Source organism: Cnephaeus nilssonii (genome assembly GCF_951640355.1).
Source record: "Cnephaeus nilssonii genome assembly, chromosome: 15".
Lineage (NCBI taxonomy): Eukaryota > Metazoa > Chordata > Mammalia > Chiroptera > Vespertilionidae > Cnephaeus > Cnephaeus nilssonii.
Window position 1 is genome coordinate 53092279 of NC_137086.1, and position 20129 is coordinate 53112407.

Genomic DNA, 20129 nt, shown 5'->3' on the forward strand with positions numbered 1-20129 from the left:
TTCTCTCTATTCCCATTTTGCTAAGAGTTTTTATAATAAATGAATGCTGGATTTTGTCAAATGCTTTTTCTGAATTCTACATGAGATGTAAATTAAAATTATAATGAGGTATCACCTCACACCTGCCAGAATGGCTACCATCAACAAATCAGCAAACAACAAGTGCTGGAAAGGGTGTAGAGAAAAGGAACCCTAGTTCACTGCTGGTGGGAACACAGACTGATGCACCCACTATGGAAAACAGTATGAAGTTTCCTCAAAAAAAAAAAAAAATTAGCCCTGACTGGTTTGGCTCAGTGGATAGAGCGTCGGCCTGCGGCCTCAGGGGTCCCAGATTCGATTCTGGTCAGGGGCATGTGCCTTGGTTGCGGGCACGTCCCCAGTGGGGGGTGTGCAGGAGGCAGCTGATCGATGTTTCTCTCTCGTCGATGTTTCTAACTCTCTGTTCCTCTCCCTTCCTCCCTGTAAAAAATCAATAATAAAATATATTTTTAAAAAAATTAAAAATGGAACTGCCATTTGACCCAGTGATCCTACTTTTAGGAATATATTCTAAGAATCCAGAAACACCAATAAGAATGAATATATGCACCCCTATGTTCATAGCAGTGTTATGCACAGTAGCAAAGATCTGGAAATAGCCTAAGTGCCCATCAGTAGATGAGTTGATAAAAAAGATGTGGTACATTTACACAGTGGAATACTATGCAACTGTAAAAAAGACAACATGGAGGGACCTGGAAAGTATTATGCTAAGCAAAATAAGCCAGTCAGAGAAAGACAGTATCACATGATCTCACTTATATGTGAAATCTAATGAACAAAATACACTGACGAACAAAATAGATCCAGAGACATGGAAGCATGGTATAGACTGATGAATCTCTGAGGAGGGTTGGAGGAAGAGATTAACCAAAGAGCTTATATGCATAACCCATAGACACAGACAATAGTGCGGTGAAGGCCTGGGGAGGGGGTGGGATGCGGATGGAGGGAGTCAATGGGGGAGAAAGGGGGACATCTGTAATACTTGCAACAATAAAGATAAATTTGAAAAATAAAGTAGTTGTTGATAATTATGTAGTTACTAGAGGCCCAATGCACGAAAATCATGCAGGAGTGGGCCTTCCTTCCCCCGGCTGCCAGCACTGCCTTCCCTCTGGCACCCAGGACCTGGCTTTCCTCCCAGCCCCGGCTTCGTCTGGAAGGTAGTCCGGAAGGACATCTGGTCTAATTAGCATATTATGTTTTTATTATTACAGATTACCATTTTATTAATTGTTTTCTGATTGTGTTTGTAGTTCTTTGCTACTTTTTTTATCCTCTTGCTTTTTTCTCTTGTATGTTGGTGACTTTCTATAGTGTTGTGTTTGGATTCATTTCCCCTTATTTCTTGTATATCTCTAGTAGATTTTTGGTTGTGGTTACCATGTCTTTATATATACCAAGCTATGTTTATAGCAGTTTATTTTAAGTTGATGGTCACTTAAGTTTGAACATTTTATTAAATCACTACAATTTTTATTCATCCCTCCATGTCTAAGTTTCTGATATTATTTTTTACTTCTTGTATGTTTTTTGTGTATCATTTACTCTTGTAATTACACAAGGTCTTTCTAATTTTGCCTTTTAACCTTTGAACTAGCTTTAGTGTTGGTTGATCCACTGCTTTTTAAAAAAAAAATAATTTTTATTGATTTCAGGGTGGAAGGGAGAGGGAGAGAGAGAGAGAAACATCTATGATGAGAGGGAATCATTGATCGGCTGCCTCCTGCACACTCCCTACTGGGGATTGAGCCTGCAACCCAGGCACATGGACTGACCTGGAATCGAACCATGACCTTCTAGGTCATAGATAGATGCTCAACCACTAAGCCATGCTGGCCGGGCTGATCCACTGATTTTATTATGATTTGCTTTTGTCAGTGAGAATTTTTTCTTTATGATGTTTTTCAATTCATTTCTTCGATTTTTTCCCCTTCATTTTAACAATCTTGTAATACTGGTTTGGTGATGATGAACTCCTTTGGCTTTCTCTTGTCTGAGAAGCTCTGTATCTTTCCTTCAATTCTAAATGATGGCTTTGATGGGGAGAGTAATTTTGCTTATAGGTCCTTGCTTTTCGTTACTTTGAATATTTCTTGCCAATCCCTCCTGGCCTGCAAAGTTTCTCTTGAAAAATCAGTTGACACATGGGCCCTTCCTTATAAGTAAGTAACTGCTTTTCCCTTGCTGCTTTTAAGATACGTTCTTTAACATTTGGCATTTTAATTATGATGTGTCTTCGCGTGGGCCTTTTTGGGTTCATCTTATTTGGGACTCTGTGCTTCCTGGACTTGGATGTTATTTCCTTCACCAGGCTAGGGAAGTTTTCCATCATTATTTCTTCAGATAGGTTTCCTATCTTTTCTTCTTCTTTTTTTATTTTTGGTAATCCTCACCTGAGGATATTTTTTCCATTGATTTTTAGGGCGAGTGGAAGAGAGAGGAAAAGACAGAGAAACATTGATGTGAGAGAAACACATCAATTGGTTGTGTGAACCTTAATCAGGGCCCAGGCCAGGGAGGAGCCTGCAACCAAGGTACATGTATTTGACCGGAATCAAACCCCGGGACCCTTTGGTCCACAGGCCGACACTCTATCCACTGAGCCGAACTGGCCAGGGCTTCAGATAGGTCTTCAATCCCTTGCTCTCTCTCCCCTCCTTCTGGTATCCCAATGATGAGAATGTTGTTATGCTTAATGTTGTCCCAGAGGTCCCTTAAACTATCCTCATTTTTTTGTTTTTGCTTTTTGTTTGTTTGTTTTTGCTGTTCTGACGGGGTGTTTTCCACCACTCTTCTTCCAAATCATTGATTCAATTCCTCTGCTTCATCTAATCTGCTCTTGATTCCATCTAATGTGTTCGTCGTTTGGCTGATTGTAGTCTTCATTGCTAACTGGTTCTTTCTTATGTTTTCCATCTCCCTTTTTATGTTTTATGTTTCTTTGTTGAAGTTCTCACTGTGCTCATCTAGTCTCCACCTGTTTATTGAGCATGCTTATAATGAGTGTTTTGAGCTCAACGTCTGGTGGACTGTTTGCCTCCCTTTTGGTTAGTTCTTCTTCTGGAGTTTTGTCTTGCTCTTTCATTCGGAGCTGCATCCTTTGTCTCCTCATTTTGGCTGCCTCCCTGTGCTTGTTTCTACATCGTAGGTAGGTCTGCTACATTTCCCAGTGTTGGCAGGGAGTCCTAATGGAGTAGGTGTCTTATGGAGCCCAGTGACACAGTCTTCCTACTCACCTGAGCCAGGCGCCACTTTCTACCAGGTGCTTCCTTGTATGGGCAATGTGTGCCCTCCTGTTGTAGTTGAGCCTTGATTGTCATTGGCACATCAATGGGTGGGATGGAGCCTCAGATTGCCTGGCTGTGAGGACTGGCTGTGAGGACTGGCTGTGAGGACTGGCTGTGACTATAACAGACAAGCTGTTGTGTGGGGCTGACCCTACAGTGTGGGATATGCTGTAGTGGGGCTCTGGTGCCTCTGAGTCCCCCCTTTGGGTGCGTTGTTTTTGGAGCTGACGGGGCAGTGCTCTGGTGTGGTCTGAAGCAGGCCACCATGTGTGTCGATTCTGGGTCCTTTGGGAGGGGCTGCAGTGCAGGCCCAGGTCAGCGACTGCTTGTGCCCCAACCAGAGCACCTGGTAGAAACTGCTAAATCATCTGTGGTCGGTAGCTACCTGTGTTGGGCTTGGAAGTGCCTGGGAGAGGCTCTGCTGTGAAATGAGGCCATCTGTCACTAGTGCCGGGCTTGGGGCCACTTACCTAGAGGTACATAACACACGGAGCCCAGCCGCTGCTTGGTCGGGGTTTCTGGACCTTGGAGAGATCTCTAGGAAAGCCCGTGTCATGAGCTGAGGAAGGCTGCTCGTGTGCCAGAGCTGCCGGGAGAGGTTTGAGCCAGGTGTGAGAGTTGGGTGGGGCAGTGTCTCAGGGAACCTCCAAGGTGGGGCGAGAGGTGTTAGCTGAATTGATGGAGACTGATTTGGCTCCCACCTATGCCTGCTGGCTGTGCGGGGGAGAGCCTCAGCACAGGAGCAGTGGCTCCCGCCAGCACTTCAGTCCTGGAGAGAGAGCTGCCTCTCCAGGCCTTGCCCTGAAGCCAGACCATTCGTTCCTCCCCACATGTCCCAGGCGCCCGCTGCTGTGCCTTCTCCACCCCTTCTCTGGAGCTTCTGGTGAGTGTGTGTGAGTCGGTGCTTGGGCCCTTTCAATAGACACGGCTCACAGCAGCTCTCTGCCTCACTCTCAGTGATTTTCACACCAGGTGGTGTGGGGACTCCTCTTGCTGGCACTGGTGCTCTGGGCTCGGGAGCCCAGTGTGGGGCTGGGACCCCTCACTTCTCAAAGGCGGTTGGTCTATAATTTAGTTGTAATTTTAAGGTGGTCATGGGAGAAAGCAAGCACAGTATTTACCTCCTCTGACATCTCTACCAAAAGTCTCTCTCAATGTGCTTTTAATGTACTCTTTCAAATTGGTTGATGATATTCAGCATTTTTCATATGCTTATTCGATATTTGTATATTTCTTTTGGTGAAATGTCTATTTTGCCCACACTTTAATCGGTTTGTTTTTCTTGTTTTTGAGTTTAGCTCTTTATATGTTTTTGATGGAAGTCCCATCACATATGTGATGTGCAAGTAATTTTTCCCAGTCTATAGTTTGTTTTCACTTACTTAATATTGTCTTTCACAGAGCAAATGCCTTTAATTTGATGAAGTTCAATTTTTTTCCCTTTTATGGATAATACTTTCAGTATCATGGCTAAGAATTTTTTGCCTAACCCCAGGTCATGAAGATTTTCTCCTATATTTTCTTCTAAAACTTTTATAGTGTTACTTCATACATTTAGATCTATAAACAAGTTTATGTTACTAACAAATTCCATTACATCATTCAAGAACCATACAATTATTTTTTATTGAGTTTAAATTCGCATAATATAAAATTAACCATTTTATAGTATATGATTTAGTGGCTTTCAACACATTCAAAATGTTGTGAAACCACCACCTCTTTCTAGTTCCAAAACATTTCAGCATTCATCAAACAAGCAAAACAAAACAAAACAAAACAAAAACCACACACACACAACAAACACAAAACACCTGTAGTTATTCTCCCTTCTATACAACCCCTGGCAACCAACAATCTTATTTCTACTTCTATAGACTTACCTATTCTGGACATTGAATCTAAATGGAATTTAAAAATATGTGACCTTTCCCTAACCGGTTTGGCTCAGTGGATAGAGTGTCGGCCTGCGGATTGAAAGGTCCTAGGTTCGATTCTGGTCAAGGGCATGTACCTTGGTTGCAGGCACATCCCCAGTGGGGGGTGTGCAGGAGGCGGCTGATCGATGTTTCTAACTCTCTATCCCTCTCCCTTCCTCTCTGTAAAAAAATCAATAAAATATATTTTTAAAAAATTATGTGACCTTGTGTTCTTTTAATTGGCATATTTTCAAGGATCATCCACATTGTAGCATATGTCAGAATTGCAATCCATTATATAGCTAAATAATATCCTATTGTGTATATATGTCACATTTTTTAAAAATGTGTTTTTCTTGATTTTAGAGAGAGAAGAAAGGAGAGGGAGAGAGAGAGATAGAAACATCAACCATGAGAGAGAATCATGGATCCACTGCCTCTGCACACCTCCAACTGGGGATAGAGCCCAAAACCTGGGCATGTGCCCTGACCAGGAATAGAACTGTGACCTCCTGGTTCACAGATAGACGTTCAACCACTGAGCCACACTGGCCAGGCAATGCACAAACATTTTTAATATTGTTTCTATAGTTATTTTGACTTAATAAAAAAAATAAGGCATGAAGTTTAAGTCAAAGTTCCTTTTTGTTTTTATCAAAGTTTCTTTTTCTTTTTAAAATTTATTGATTGATTGATTTTTGAAACAGAGGAAGGGAGAGAGAGAGAGAGCAAAACATGGATTTGTTGTTCCACCCATTCATGCATTCTTTTTAAAAAATATATATATATATATTATATTGATTTTTCACAGAGAGGAAAGGAGAGGAATAGAGAGCCAGAAACATCAATGAGAGAGAAACATCAATCGACTGCCTCCTGCACGCCCCCCACTGGGGATGTGCCCACAACCAAGGTACATGCCCCTGACCAGAATCGAACCTGGGACCCCTCAGTCCGCAGGCCGACGCTCTATCCACTGAGCCAAACCGGTCAGGGCCCATTCATGCATTCTTTGGTTGATTCCTATATGTGCAGGGGGCGGGGGGTGTCAAATCTGCAACCTTGGCATATCAGGAAAGACACTCCAGCCCACTGAGCACCCCGGCCAGGGTGCCAAAGTGCATTTCTCATATGGATGTGCTATCATTCCAATATCATTTGTTGAAAAGATTACCCTTCCTCCATTGCACCAGTGTCAAAAACCAAATCGCCATATTTCTTTGGATCAATTCCTGGATTCTATTTTGTTTCATTGATATGTGTATCTAAAGATTCACCAATAGCACATTGTCTTGATTATTTTAGCTTTAAAATGGATATTGCCCTTCTTTGAATTTTCTTCTTTTTTTCAGATTGTGTGAGCTAATCTTCACCTTTCTGTACCAATTTTAGAATCATCTTGTCTATGTTTGTTAAAAATCCTGCTTGGATTTTTATTGGTATTGAGTTTAATGAATTTAAGGAAAATTAACACCTTTATTATAAGTCTGCCAATTCAGGAGCATGCTGTGTTTCTCCATTTACCTTGACCTTCTTTAACACCTTTCATCAGAGTGTTGTCATTTTTTGTTTTTGTTTTTAAATATATATATATTTAAATATATTTTAATTGATTTTAGAGAGGAAGGGAGAGGGAGATAGAAACATCAATGATGAGAGAGAACCATTGATTGGCTGCCTCCTGCATGCCCCCTACTGGGGATTGAGCCTGCAACCCCGGGCATGTGCCCTTGACTAGAATCGAACCTGGGACCCTCTGGTCCACAGGCCGATGCTCTATCCACTGAGCCAATGCTTCTCTCATCAATGTTTCTATCTCTCTCTCCTTCTCCCTTTGTCTATCTGAAATCAATAAAAAAGTATTTTAAAAAAAAACAACAAAAAAAAACATGTTCCCATCTCTCCTGTCACTCAGGAAATTCCCAGGGACTTAGGAGCTCTGTGCCAGGAAGCGGGACAAAGACCAAGTAGAAGATTTCTTATTGTATCACAGGTTACAAACCAATGACTTCCACTTGAGAACGCCCTCTTGCTCTATCGCTTGCTCCAGAGGAAGCCAACTGCCATGTTGTGAGCTGCTCCGTGGAGAGGTGCCGATGGCCGAAAACCGCCGCCGGCCTCTGGCCAGCAGCCACCGAGGAACCGAGACCCTGGTCCAGCCGCCTGGACACAGCTCCGTGAGAGCACCCGGCAGCAGGACCTCCTGCCCAGTCAAGCATTGAGTGGACCCTCAAGTTCCCCTCCGTCCCTCAGGAATCGGGGCAGGTTTGGGAGAGGATGGTGCCAAAGGCTGCTGGGTCCTCAGGAGAGAACTGCAGGCCTCACTGGCAGGGAGGGGTGGTTTTTTTCTTTTTGCTGTTAATCCTCACCCGAGGATATTTTTCCATTGATTTTTAGAGAGAGTGGAAGGAAGAGGGAGAGAGAGAAACATGGATGTAAGAGAGACACATCGATATGTTGCCTCCTGCATGCACCACAACCAGGGCCACGGATCTAGCCTACAACCAAGGTATGTGCCCTTGACCGGAATTGAACCCGGACCCTTCAGTCCACAGGCCGATGCTCTATCCACTGAGCCAAACCGGCTAAGGTGAGGAGTGGTTTTTTGCACCCAGGAAAGCAGGGAGGCTGTGGGAGGCTGGGACTTGGTCCTAGACCGTGCCCCATGGGGAGGGGTCAGGCTAACGGCCTCGCATGGTGCTGTTGGAAGACCAAGCAGTTACTGTCAGGGTTCAGGGACAGGACAGTCTTAGGGTCCCACGGTGGCCCCGGAGGAAAAGAGAGGAATTCAGTGACACGGAAAAGTGTGATGGGAGGGCAGCGGAGGTGGGGGTGCTGTCCACAGGCCCAGATGGTCCACGGGGTGCAATTCACAGACAGAGGATAGAGGAGGCCAAAGGCACAGGACCTGCCAGGGCCTGGGGACTGGGCAGTGTCCTGGCCAATAACTTGGAGTAGCAGCCATTTCCAACCCAAATTCCGACCTCTGGACACGGGGCAGGAGGGGCCAGAAGGGGTGGGGAGAAACAGGAGCAGGGGCCTCGGTGAGAGCCCCTGGCCCTATGACTCATCTGCCTTTCACAGGCTGCTGAGCTGAATTTAACTTTTTTATTGAACAAATACCACTTATCAGTGATCACTTTACCCACATGAACTTAGTCTTTAAAAATTTTTTTAATATGTTTTTATTGATTTCAGAGAGGAAGGAAGAGGGAGAGAGAGATAGAAGCATTAATGATGAGAGAGAACCATTGATTGGCTGCCTCCTGCACGCCCCTCACTGGGGATCCAGCCTGCAATTAGGGCATGTGCTCTGCCTGGGCATCAAACCGTGACTTCCTGGTTCATAGGTCGAAGCTCAACCACTGAGCCGCCAGGGCCGGGCTCATGTAGTCTACACAACAGCCCTCCATTTTACACATGAATTCCAAAGCAGGGAAGTTGGGCATCTTGCCCACGGTCACCTAGGGTAGGGATGCTAATCCTGCCCGTCTGGCTCCTGAGTCCTGGCTCTTGATCACCAGGAGAGAAACCGCCGTTCCCCCTCCAAACTGGAAATATCTATGTTTTTCCCAATTTTGAAAGTCAAGAGATAGGAAATATTTGAACAATTTAAAGGGTATAAACAGAAGAGGAAACTGATCCCACGTTTTGACAGAGAGATGTAGACCTAGTCTTTAGCACCACATGTGATAACCAGTTCTTTGGAGACTAAAACAGCAGCCAGAATGATGACAGCCAGGCTCGGTGGGTCACCACAGGGGAAGTGCTCTTGCAGGGCGAACAGAGAACCTGGGAGGAGGAAGAGTGGGGGTGCACAGCAGCTGTGGGTCCCTGGAATGGAAGGTGGTGAAGGGCATGCCGGGGGGCTGAGGGGACCCACGGGCCTGGGGACGGGAGGCCTTGGCACTTAGGAACATTCCGGGCTGCCTGCTGGGCCTTCAGGTCGGCAGTGGGCACAGCTGGGCTTGGAGCTGGCACAATGCAGAGGACACGTAGCCCAGCAAGCCCTGCCCCCTCTCCTGCCTGCTCCCAGCCCACTGCCTGGCTGGGGCTGTCAGGGGAGAGCTGTTCTCCTAGACACCCGCCCCCGCCCCGCCCCCCCAGCTTCCCTAATGAGCCCCAGAGGAGCTCTGGCTGTCAATCACCTGACTCCCAGCACAGCCTTCACATTAGAAAGAGGCTGATGAGCCAAGATGCCCGGCCTGGTGGCAGCCGGTCTGGCCAGGAGGGCAGTGGCAAGGGGCTGGCAATGCTGCAAGGCCGCACCACCCCTACCCCCGGGGATGAGGCCCCTGGGCTCCCAGGAGAACCAGGGCCCCTGGACAATCAGACTGCTTTCCTTCGCTGACACTTCCAAGAAGCCCGGTCTGATTTCCTACTGAGGGTTCCCCGGTGCATGTGAGGTTTCTGGGGAGCGCACAGAGCTTAGGGCTAAGGACAGGCCAGGTGGTGCTCTCGCAGGAGGTGAGAAGCCGCAGATGGAGGCTGGGGAAGAGGCCGAGTCGCCGGAGCCTCTGGGATGTCAGGCCTGGGCTGCCTTCAGCTCTTCTCCGGGAACCCCTGCCGCACGGCCATGCAGTGACCCACGGCACCTAGGCCTGGAGTGCCCTGTGTAAGTGCTCCTGGTTTCAGGAAGGTCACCGGGCCTGCAGCCACACGCAGGAGAGAGGACACAGGAGAGAGAATGCTCAGAGGTGGGGACGTCACGGGCCCTCTTAGAAGCTGCCGACCATAGTCCACCTTCTGGCCCCAAAGATTCATGTCCCTGTCACATGCAAAATGCATTCACTTCTTCCCAAGGCCCCCAAAGTCTCCTCCCACCATGGCATTAGCTCTAAGTCCCAAAGAAGTCAGGTGTGGATGAAGCTCCTCAGCTCTAGTCCGGCTCTCAAGGATGGTTCCTCTCTGTCTGTGGTTTTATGAAACTAAAGAGATGAGATATTTGCCCCACCCCACCCCATGCCCAGTGGTGGGACAGACATAGGATAATTGCTAGAGACATTCCTGTTCAAAAACGGAGAAAATGAGTCCTAGCCGGTTTGGCTCAGTGGATAAAGCGTTGGCCTGTGGACTGAAGGGTCCCGGGTTCAATTCCAGTCAAGGACACATGCCCGGGTTGCGGGTGCTGTGAGAAATGCTCCTGTTGAGGCAGCCAATCAATGATTCTCTCTCATCATCTCTCTGTTTCTCTCTCCCCCACCCCTTCCTCTCAGAAATCAATCCTATATAATAAAAGGCTAATATGTAAATAGACCAAACAGTGGAACAAACAGAACAACTGAACATCAGGTCACTATGACATGTGCTGACCCCCAGGGGGCATGTGAAGAACATGGCGGGAGTTGGCCGCAGCAGGATGGTGTAGCAGGTGAACAGGGGCACCAGACCAAGGCGGGGGGGCCAGTTGCTGTCATTGGGGCAAGCCTCTGGGGGTTATTGAAAATTCTTTGCTCCCGTGTGCCACGGTCCCACCCAACGCTCGCACCTGCTGCCGGCCCTGGCCCCGGCCCCACTTGCACCCACAGCCAGCGCCGGAGCCACTGCTCACACCCTCTGCCGGTGCCCAGTGCCAGTCCCGATCACTTGGTGCCATCTGTGGGTGCGAGCAGCAGCTGCCGGCCCTGATTGCCCCTGAGAGCTTCTTGACCTCCCCTACTCCTGAGGGGCAATCGGGGCAGCAGCCACTGCTCGCACCTGCTGATGGTGTTGGCCCTGCTTGCACCCACTGCTGGCACTGGCCCCAATCACTGGGCACTGTCAGTGAGTGCGAGCGGGTGGGGCCAGCGCCATCAGTGCATAGGAGCGGCAGCAGGAGCAGGGCTGCAGGCAGACAGGGGACCGGGGACCACAGCAGGAAGGGCCGGGTGGGGGCGTGGAGGATGGGCCGAGACCCACTCCTGTGCCTACCGCAGCCTCGTGGCCCACAGTTCCTTTCAAGGTGCACGAATTGGTGCACTGGGCCCCTAGTAAAAATATATTTAAAAAAACAAAAATGGAGAAAATGGAAAGCAAAGGAAATCACTGGTCCACAGAAGTTCTAAATTGCAGCTGGCTAGATGTTGCAAGCTCCCTGATCAGGGTTCAAGGCCGGAGAATAACTCTCCATGACTTTTGGCTGTGCCCTATGGGCTCCTACTGCTGCCTCTGGGCCACCCTTCTTTTCTCTAGAAAGGCAGTGCATGTTGGCACCCAGGAGTGTTCCCAGCCTGCTTCCTTCCAGTAAAATTTGGAGGTCCAACGGCCTTTTCTCACTTTGTACATCTCTGCCCCTTTCAGGCCAAGCTCGCAGTGTTTCTGCTTATACGGTTTTCTCAAAAACGTGTGGGTGTTCTGTGAATCTCACTGGGGTTCATGCCATTCAACCAATTCATTTTCACAGATCTCCTTAAGAGTAGTGTTTCTCTACCTTGGGCTCCTGCTGGGGGTCAGTGCTCTTAAACTTCTGACGGCCCTACTGTTTGATTGGAAAGGATCGAGGAGGGATACTCCTAATCTCTTGGAAGGACCTTTTATATGACTTCATTCTCTTATCCTTTGATCTAAAAAAAAACAAAAAACCCACAAAATTTTTATTTATTTCCAAGAGGAAGGGAGAGGGAGAGAGAAAGAGAAACATCAGTGATGAGAGAGAATCATTGATCAGCTGCCTCCTGCATGCACACACTGGGATCAAGCCCACAACCAGGCATGTGCCCTGACTGGGAATCAAACCGTGACCTCCTGATTCATAGGTCGATGCTCAACCACTGAGCCATGCTGGCTGGGTGTATGCCCTGATTTTTAGTGAGAAACTTTTCATATATTTGTGAGCCATATATGGATTTCTGTTTCTATTTTTTTGCCCATTTTTCATTAGATTCAAGTCCTACCCACCTCATTGATATTCTAGAGGCCCGGTGCACAAAAATTCGTGCACTGGGAGGGGGGCCCTCAGCCTGGCCTGCGCCCCCTCACAGTCTGGGAGTCTTTATGGGATGTCCAACTGCACCTTAGGCCTGCTCCCTGCAGACAGCCTTAGAGCGGAGCTCCCCCTGTGGGAGTGCACTGACCACCAAGGGGCAGCTCCTGCATTGAGAATCTGCCCCCTGGTGATCAGTGCGCATCATAGCAACCGGTTGTTCCCAGTCGTTCTGCTGTTAGGGTCAATTTGCATATTACCCTTTTATTATATAGGATAGGAGTTCTTTATATAATCCCCCTACAAATCTTGATTGAGTGTAAGTGCTGCAAATATCTTCTTCCTTTCTGAAGCTCAACCAAGCAATGATGCTATCGGGTCAAACACTATTGCAGTTACTTTCAGAGGCTATGGAACTTGTTTTTAAACCAAAGTAATATATGCATATGTTCAAGGAGCCAAACAATAGCCAAAAGTCTATAATAAAATTAGTCCGCTGGTTCCCCCTTCTCTTCCCTCTTCTCACCTCCCTAATTCTCCAGAGGCAACCACTTTTAGTTGTTTTCATTTACCTCTATGTTTTTTCATTGTGGGGTGTTTTTTTTTTTGTTTTTGTTTTTTTTAAAATATATTTTATTGATTTTTTACAGAGAGGAAGAGAGAGGGGTAGAGAGTTAGAAACATCGACGAAAGAGAAACATCGATCAGGCGCCTCTTGCACACCCCCTACCGGGGATGTGCCCGCAACCAAGGTACATGCCCTTGACCGGAATCGAACCTGGGACCCTTGAGTCCACAGGCCGACGCTCTATCCACTGAGCCAAACCAGTTTCGGCTGTGGGGTGTTTTTGTGTGTGTGTGTGTTTTGTTTTTTTTTTTGGTGGGGTTGTTTTTAAAGAGCAAGAAGAGAGAGGGAGAGAGAAATATCAATGTGAAAGAGAAACATCGATCAGTTGCCCCCTGTACGCACCCCAACAGGGGATTGAATTGACAACCTGGGTATGTGCCCTGACCAGAATCAAACCAGCGATTTTTCAATGCATGGGACGATACCCAACCAACTGAGCCACACCGGCTAGGATTGCCTCTATCTTTTAAAATAACCCACATGCTACTGTCTTTTACTTATCTGCCTTATTCATTATTCATTCATTATTCACCGACTTCCCATTGTGGCAGGGAGGGACACTAGCTCTCTCAAGCCACCCTTAACCCTCTTTCCCCCAGCCTTTAGAGGAAAGATAATCAGTTATTCCATTAATATGCCTGTTAAACACTGTTCACAACTAAGCCACTTGGAGTATTAGGATTGCATTTTCTTTCTAACATAACTTTTTGTGTCTGCCTCATTCTTTCTTATTTGTTTAGCTTTCTCCAAATCTCTGGCCAGTCTTCCCCTACATTCCAACAGCTCCATACAATGCCTCTTGGTGAGATTTTTCATAGGGTTGGATGTATCCCACCCACTGTTTCTCTCAAGACCTTCCCAGAGTCCTCTGTGCTCTGATCTCTGGCTCCACCCCAACTGGCTGTTTCTCGGTGTGATGCACAGTAGCTTTCTGAGAAAGGCACGTTCTATTGTGTGCTTACTTGCTGACTGGTTCATTTTTTTACTTTGAAAGTTTGAAAACACCGTTATGCTTTATGTACATTTCATTGATAGTTGGGCTCAGCAGAATTTTTGGGTTAAAAAACATTGTCACTCAGAATTTTGTAAGTGTATCTCCATTACCTTTTACTTTTCAAGGTTGTCATTTTAAAAAAAATCAAATGCCATCCTATTCAACCTTAATAAATGTAGTATTTTATTTCTCGAAGAATATTAATGACCATTTCTTTGAGGTTTGCTTCTGCTCTGCCATCTTGAACTTAGAAGTCCCGCCTTCCATAATTAAAATGAAATTTTAAATAGGCGTATGCCGCTGCCAGTTAGCCTCAGGTCACCACAGTGGAGGCGCTCAAACTTTAGTGTCCATTACAATCCCCTGAGGAGTTTCTAAAAACTGCGCACTCTCTCCCACCCCGAGATGTGCTGACACCGTGGGCCTGGGGCAGGGCTCAGGAATGCAAGCCCTCCAAGGCACTCGCCCCTCAGGGGCTCCCCTGGAAGGAGTCCTGCCTCTGGGTGTCTTGGGAATTAAGTCAGGGTTATAGTTCTGGCTCCACCTGAGACTTGCAATCCACCTCACCCTTCTGGGCTTTAGATCTCTCATCTCCAAGCAGAGATAATATCTGCCTTCCTTCCTCACCTCACGTGTGTGGACTAAGTGAGATGATGCCTGAGGAAACCCCTGTAAACCACGCCGCCCTCTCAATATATCAGGGAAAACTAGAACCATTTGTGCTGCCCTCCCAGCTGAGGTCTGTGTCCAAGACCTACAATGTGCCATGCGAAGCTGCTTGACCTCTGGCCTCAGCCCATCAGGGTCACCTGCTGAGGGCTGGGTCCACGTCCCAAGATCCTGATCGCATAGGTCTGGAGTGGGGCCCGAGCATCTGTCTGTTTTAAGATGCTTCTTGAATGATTCTCCTGGGCAGCCTCGGTCGAACCGCAGGCTAGGTGATCTGGAAGGCCTCCGTCGGTTCTAAAAATAATCCAAGGCCTGCTGGGGATTCCCAGGCCAGAGGCACAGATGGTGGGACCGGATGGGCTGGGGCTACCACAGCAGTTCTTGGCTCCCTCATCTCCGCTCAGCTCCAGCAGGACCCTCTCCCTGGTCGGCCAGGCCCTCAACTCTCCGTAGTGAGAGCAGCTCACGCTGGAAGGGTCACAGCTGTGCACCTGGCAGGCGGCCCTGAGACACTGAGCCACGCAGCCTGCTGAGCTCCGGGCAGGCAGCTGCAGGTGGGGCAGGGGCTCGGCTGCCTTGGAGGGGGTCTCTGTGCGGAAGCACGTTTCCAAACTTTGTAGCGTAAGGGCTTCCAACTAGAAAGTGCTGCATTTAAAAAAAAAAACACATTTGTAAAAGCCTTTTGCGTTCATTAAGTAACACACGATCCATATGAAAAACTTCGAAAACACAGAACAAGGTAAGAAAAGAAAGAACAACCCCAAATCACACAAAATACTACCACCCAGCCATGCTCTTGGTTAGCATTTTTGGAATATTTCCGGACGTCTGTACACGTCAAGACCCTGACAGTGACATTGCTGAGTGCTTGTTTACTCCAGGGCAGGCCAAAGCCGAGCGTCCCTCCCCTCGGGTTACCTGGTGAGATCGCCACAGGACCCAGGGGGGTAAGAACTCAGACAACTCCATTCTTATGGGGAGAAACGGGCAAGCGACTGCCCCAGGTTGTTACCTGAAGGTGTTAGACTTCAGGCCCAGGTCTGTGTGACTCCAGGTTCTATCATTCACACCTACCAACGAGGCGCGTGGTAAAGGCATCGTCCTTCCAAAGGACGTCATCATTATCCTTCCCTTCATATCTTCTGGCCTTTCCTCCAAATCATTAAAATGCGTCCATAGTCTACCCGCTGTGAGGGTCAGCTTGTAAAGAAAAGCCATTCAAAGGGCGGTACCATTCTTCCCCTGACACTTCGACAATAATGGGTTGATATTGTCTCAGATGTTATTGTTCAATGCGGCTTTCAACTTGACAATTTAAAAATATCACACACATGCACCTGAGGAGTTTTAAGGTGCTCACAGGCCTTGACTCAGTAATCCCGTTTCTCGAAACCTCTCCTGAGGAAACCCAGAGGCAGTGGGAACGTATTTACAAGATCATTGCCGCGTTATTTCGAATGGTGGGAAATACTGCGGAAAAAACCATTTGAATGTATACCATGCAGACTTCGGAAAACCATGCCAGCACTAAAAATGACATTATAAAGTATATTTCATGGCACGTGAAGATGTTTTCAGAATATGGAAAGAAAAAAAAAATAGGGTATGATCCTGATTTGCGTAAAGTTTGCAAAATAAATCCAAATACGTTTTTTGGAAGTTCAGTCTTCTTGTTACCCAATAACATAGAAAGGGGGCCAGGGGCTCTCCGAATGCGTGGCGTGTATTTCGGAAAGCCTGAATTCCAGCAAGGCTATGGCACACTCACATTCTCTCTGTAGGTGGGAGGGCCTGACGGATGGTGCAGAGAATGGCAGCTGAACAAGTTCAAGGAGAGGCCTGTGTGAGGGCCAGAAGGGACCTGCCCGAGGAAGATCCTGAGTCACGGCAAAAAAACAAAAAACAAAAAAAAACTGTTCCGGACACTCGCTCAAAACCACAGTGCCAAAGGCGGAGCCTCTGGATCACAGGTGCCATTTTGCAAGCAAGTTGCTTCTCTCCTGGGGAGTCATGGGGTGCATCTCCCTGGAGAGCGGCAGAGGGCTGTGTTCACTCAACGATGGCTAATGACACTCCTGAGCACAGCTGGTGAGGTCGGGGTTTGCAAATATGACTAGGAACAGCCTAGGCCAGTGATGGCGAACCTCTGACACGCCTGTCAGTGCCATTTTTGATGACACGAGGATGAAACATTTATGTTATTTAAACTATAAATATCGCGAAATAATGTTTTTTCCTCAAAGTGACACACTACCCGAGTTATGCTCAGTTTTTTGGCGAAGTTTGACACACCAAGCTCAAAAGGTTGCCCATCACTGGCCTAGGCCCTAGAAGAACGATCCCGGTAACTTATGCTTTCATTTTTTTTCATTATGAAAATATCAGCAAGTAGGTTTGTATATTTATATTTCTATACTTTTCTTACCCAAAGAATAGTATACTATGCACTATCCTGTACCTTCCTCTTTTCCCATTTATCCATAGAAGTAGATGGGTATCTTAGGCAGCTACAGCTGCCATTACAAAATACCACAGACTGGGTGGCGTGTACAACAAAAATTAATTTTCTCACAGTTCTAGAGGCTGGAAGTCCAAGATCAAGATGCCAGCATGGTTGGTTCCTGGTGAGGACTCTCTTCTTATCTTGTAGATTGCCACCTGCTCTCTATAGCCTCACATGGTAGGGAGACAGAGTAAGTTTTCTGTGTCTCTTCTTAAAGGGCACTAATCCCATCATGAGGGCCCCACCCTCACGACCTCATCTAAACCTGACTACCTCCCGAAGGCCCTGTCTCCAAATACCATCATGTTAAGGGTTAGGGCTTCAATATACACATTTTTTATTTTAAGGGAAATGGTTCAGTCCATAGCAATAGGGAATCTTCTCATTGCTTTTCACATTGATATATTACTCCATTGCATGACTGTAAGCTTCAACCAGTCCCTTTTTAATGGACATTTGCAGTTTTTATGGTCTTTTTTATAATTATAAATAGTTCTGCAATGAGCTCCTTGTTTGCATGCCATTTCATAATTTTACCTGTGAGTCTTTGGGAAAGATTCTTAGAGGTAGGATTGCTAAATCAAAGGGTGAACACATATTTAATTTTGCTGCATTTTGCCAAATCACCTTGAGAGAGCCCGGCTCCCTGCATCTCACCATCACAGTATGTTATCAAACTTTTGGATTTTTGCCAATCTGACAGAGGAGAAATGTTATCTCAGGGTAATTTTAATATGCACTTCCCTTTATGAAAAACATTGAGCATCTTTGCTATTTTCATTTCTTTTTCTATTAACTATGTTCATATATTTTCTCATTTTAAAAATCAGGAACACTTTATATATTAGTAGTATCAGCCCTTTGCGATATAAGTTTTTGCAGTTTGTCAATTTGTCTTTTGAAATTTTTTCGTGATCTCTCTCAGTATCTCTGTCCTTAAAAATATACAGGCATGCCTCATAGATATGGTGGGTTCAGTTCCAGATGACTGCCACAAAGTGACTGCTGTAGTAAAGAGTGACAAGCTTTTTGGTTTCCAAGTGCTTATAAAAGTTATGTTTACACTATACTACAGTCTATTAAGTGTGCAATAACATTATATCTAAAAAACCCATGTACATACCTTAATTAAAAAAATAGCTTATTGCTAAACAATGTTTCTGCACTTTCCAGCAAGAAGTCTTTCTTTCTTTCTTTCTTTCTTTCTTTCTTTCTTTCTTTCTTTCTTTCTTTCTTTCTTTCTCTCTCTCTCTCTCTCTCTCTCTCTCTCTCTCTCTCTCTCTCTCTCTCTCTCTCTCATAGAGGGTCTTGCCTTGATATTGAAGAAGGGGAGTCCTCAGGTCTGTTCTGTCCAAAAACTGTTGAAGCAAGAGGTAGATCTTCAGGACACCTGGGCACGTTGCTAAAGAAGAGACATTTTATCTCTTCCTTTTCAATGATTATATCTCTTATCTAATGTGCTTTCTCTTGTATAATATGTGTTGGCTAATACTTTCAAAATGATATTAAATCACAGTAAAGAGAGTAGCATTATTCCTGATTTCAACATGCTACCTTATGTAAGATAACTGTTGGGTAGTTATATATATAATCAGATTTGAGTTATGTCACATGCCTTTTTTACATTGTCTTGTGGGTTCCCCTGAAAGTAGACAAGGGATTGTGTATAGATAGTTTTTGGGGGAAGGTGATCCCAGGAAATAAGAGTGAGGGATAAGAACCAGGGTGAAAGGGAAAGCCAATGATACAAGGACTGTTAATAAATTGGTCACCACTACAGGCAGCTAGGGCTGATTCTGTGGGACTATGTGAGAAGCTTTATGAAATGTCCTTCCGAACTGCTTGCCAGGTAATGAAAGAGGGAAGCTTGTACCCCGCATTGATCGGGTTACCTCCTATTTCAGGGCTGCACACATATGAACGCTGAGAAGGTTTCGGCAGGCATCCCACGGCACCACAGCGCAGACGCCCTGCAGCAGACAGTAGTGTATTACCTCACAGTGTCTATGGGTCAGAATGCAGGAGTAGCTTAGCTGGGTGGTTCTGGCTCAGGCCCTCCCATGTGGTTATAATCAAGACATCCCCAGTTCCCGCAGTCATTTGAAGGCCTAATTGGTGCTGGAGGATTCACATTCTAGATGACTCACTCACATGAGTGTCGCCAGGAAGCCTCACACGATGAGCCTCTCCGTTGGTTGCTTGAGGGTCCTCACAACATGGCTGCTAACTTCCCTGAGAGCAAGTGATCTACAACGGCTGATAAATTAGGCTCTAACTTCGGAAGCAAGAAATGTTAAAGAATTTGTGGACAAATTTTGAATTCAGCACAGCATCCTAATATAGTCCAAATAGATCTGTACTAAATGAACTTCCTGAAGAACACCACATGGGTTCTTTATGTCAATACGTCATGTTAATTGGACCCCATGAGCCAGAAGTAGCAAACACATTGTACATGCTCTCCAGAGAATGGGAAATAAAAACCAGGGAGATTCTGGGGCCCATCCACATTAGTAAAGGGTTTAGGGAACCCCTGAAAGAAAAAGGCAGCACAGTACTTGGTAGCCTCCTTGAGTTTCCTACTGGGGGAAACTGTTCTGACCTACTTACTGGATCACATGGAAGGGTAGCAACTTTGAATGGGGTCCAGAGCAAGAAAAGGCTTTGCAACTGATTCACATGACATTACAAGCAACCCTACCACGTGAGCCATGTAATCCAGGAGACTTTGTGACAGTACAGGATTCTATGGTGAAAAAAAAAGACCTGTGAGGAGCGCCCTAGACAACTATATGCCATTTGAAAAACAGCTGCTGGTCCGGCCAGCATGGCTCAGTGGTTGAGCATTGACCTATGAACCAGGAGGTCGCGGTTCGATTCCTGATCCGGACATATGCCCAGGTTGCAGGCTTGATCCCCATTTTGGGGTGTACAGGAGGCAGCAGCTGATCAATGGTTCTCTATCATCACTGATGCTTCTGTCTTTCTCTCCCTTCCTCTCTGAAATCAATAAAAATGTATTTAAAAATAAAATAAAATAAAAATAAATAAACAGCTGCTGGCATGCTCCTGGGCCATGATGGAGACGGAGCATCAGACTCTAAGTCATCAAGTAACCGTGTGGCCAGCACTGCCTATCATGAGCTGGTTTCTGCCAGGCCTACCACATCACGAGGATGA